Source organism: Pteropus vampyrus, unplaced genomic scaffold (assembly GCF_000151845.1).
Source record: "Pteropus vampyrus isolate Shadow unplaced genomic scaffold, Pvam_2.0 Scaffold314, whole genome shotgun sequence".
NCBI classification, from domain to species: Eukaryota; Metazoa; Chordata; class Mammalia; order Chiroptera; family Pteropodidae; genus Pteropus; species Pteropus vampyrus.
This window is the reverse complement of record NW_011889095.1, coordinates 408,699-411,279: the sequence shown is the minus strand read 5'-3', so window position 1 is coordinate 411,279 and position 2,581 is coordinate 408,699. Positions and strand designations below refer to the sequence as shown.

Here is a 2,581-nt window from a genome sequence, read left to right as displayed (position 1 = left end):
GAGGACACAGCTGGAAACAGCTGTCAGTGAGCTAGGAGGCGGACTCTCACCGGACTCTGAACCTGCTGGCGTCTCGATCATGCACCTTCCTGTCTCCAGAACTGTGAGAAATAAATTTTTGTTGTTCATAAGCCGCCTAACCTACGGCATTCTGTTACCCCCAGAGGGGCTGAGACAGCATCCAATTTTGGAGGACAGCTGTTGCCACCATTTCAGAGGCGGGCTTTGGGAATCTGAGCAAGGCATTCAGAAGGAAGCAAACCCTCCTTTCTCTCACTTCCCTTAGAGGAGAGACTCAAACCAACCTAAATACAGTCTTAGCTTCAGGCCTGGCTGGATCCAGCAGCTCAGATGAAGCCACCAGCACTTTCTGTCTCTAGTCTCTGTGGTCCTTCCCTCTCCAGCAAGCCTCTCCCCAGTGGTAGCAAGGTGCCTGCCAGCATCTCCAGGCTTGCAGCCCAATGGACCAGCAGCTCTGATGGAGAAGGGCTTCTCTTTCTAAATTGTCCAGCAAAAGTCTCAAGGTCGACTCTGGAATAAATTGCAAATGGCCTCAATATTTTACAGCTCCTTCTACTAAGAGATGGAATTTATTACTCCATTCCCTAGTTCTGGACTGGATTTGTAAGTCATGTTGACCAGTGGAATGGTAAAGGTGACAGTGTGTGAGTTCCAAGCCTAAGGCTCAATCTGCTTTTCAGTCTTTGCTCTGGATTTCGTTGAATGCTGCTGCCACAGAAGCAAGCCCGGAATAGCCCACTGGAAGCTGAGAAGTTACGTGGAGCATAAACATGCAGTTCCGGCTGTCCTTAGACAAAGCCTGCGAACCACTGGACACTGAGTAGGCCATCCTAGACATGCAGCTCTGCGCAAGTCACCAAGAGACCACAGAGATCAGCTGAGTTGGCCTAGAGCAGAACCACCCTACCACAACCCACGGAATTGTGAAAAATAACAAATGTTTGTTATTTAAGCCTTTAAGGTTTGGGATATTTGTTATGTAGCAAAAGCTAATTGATACTTATGGATCAACTTGCGTCACCTTCTCACTCTGAATCACATAGTGAGCAGGGGAATGCTGTACTTCCAATGGACAGGCCTAGGTCATGTGTCTGCTCCTGGAGTTGGGGGTTGTGGCCAGTGCCACCCTAATCAAACTGAGAGCTGGCAGGGGGTTCCGAAGAAAAATCAGGATATTATCACCAGAAGAGAGGATGGATGCCAAGGAAGCAGAAATAAGAGAAACCCACGAGGACGTTCTTGCCAGACTGCTGTCTGTGGGAGCTTGCATTAATGGCCTCGGTTCTGGTCCTCATTGACAGCGAAGCCCAAGAACAGCACTGCTTCTTTGACGTTAAATTCAGAGACTTGTCACGGTGTGGTGGCGAGGCGTCGGTGCGCGAGTTGGGTGCAGTTGACTTTCACTGTTGGTTCTAGCTGCTCCTGGCCGGATGGCTTTGGACAAGCTTTGCCACCCCTCTGAATTTCAGTTTCCTCATCTGTAAACTGGGAGATGACATTAATACCTGCCGTCACAGGTGGCCGTGAGCATTAGTGATAACACGTTTGGAAAACAGTGCTTGATGCGTAGCAGGGGCTCAGAAATGTGGACCACTGTGGGTTGGGGGACGCACCCAGGTGCCAAGAAGCCAGGTCTGGCGAGGAGGTAGCAGAATTTCCTACTGTGCCAACCCAGAGTGCGGGGAACATGCTTCCCAGTGGGGGTTCTGGGGTTCGTCTCTGCTGTGCTTCCTTGATGAGTCTATTTTCTTCTTTCTGTACCAGAGAAATGCAAATCCCAAGTGGTCCTTTTTTGGGTGTGAAAACACAAGGATCTCGTGGGCTTTTGAGGCGCATGAAAGAGCAATACTTCCCCTCCTTGGGAGAAAGACGTCGTAAGTGAAATGTGCAGAGCATGCGTTGCACTGGGGAACCCTGCCAGGACACGATTCCGTCCTCGCTGGTTGGAACACCTTGACTGCTGCGTCCTTAGACAGATGATCACAGGACGTCTCTGTGGGGCTTGGCCCTGCTGCAAGCCTGTCTGTCTGTCAGACCACAGGGTCAGTGCATCTCACAGGCTTTTCTTCCCCCCAGCCCTTTAGATTTTACGGGCCAGTAAAACGACTTCAACAGATATTTATAGAGTGACTCTGGTGCCAGACACTGGGGAGATCACAAGGCGCAAAGCAGACAAAGCCTTGCCCACATGCGAGTGGCAGACGAAGTGCTTTGGAAGACTGACCTAGGACTGCCAGCTTTTCACTTTGCTAAGTTAGGGCTGGAGGACAGAAAGCCACCGTCCATGATTATCATTAATGTCAGTTTCTCCTCTGAAGAAAATAGTTATTTCAACATCCAACAGAATGGAAGAGCATACCCTTAAAGGACAGAGCTAACCATATTAGAACCATATCATATGCAAATTTAAGCGGTCGAGATTCGGCTACGTAAACAAACACGCTTTGGGGTGTGGGAGAGCACTTTAAATAGCGCGGGCAACCTCTTTACTTAAATCGCTGTACTTACAGGGCCGATCTTGCTGTTGTCTCCCGTCGTCCATGTCACTCAGCCACTGTTA

At 49.7% G+C, this 2,581-nt stretch overlaps 1 protein-coding gene and 1 long non-coding RNA gene across 3 annotated transcripts in view; one reads left to right on the top strand and one right to left on the bottom strand.

Moving 5' to 3' along the window:
* Positions 1-2,578, bottom strand: part of LOC111730442 — a 14,642-nt gene extending 12,064 nt beyond the window's left edge. Inside the window, exon 1 of the long non-coding RNA XR_002776692.1 lies at positions 2,530-2,578. This is a non-coding gene — a long non-coding RNA (uncharacterized LOC111730442). The remainder of the gene's footprint in view (positions 1-2,529) is intronic.
* Positions 1-2,581, top strand: part of COQ7 (coenzyme Q7, hydroxylase) — a 51,892-nt gene that overhangs the window by 30,326 nt on the left and 18,985 nt on the right. The gene's annotated exons all lie outside the window — the stretch shown is intronic.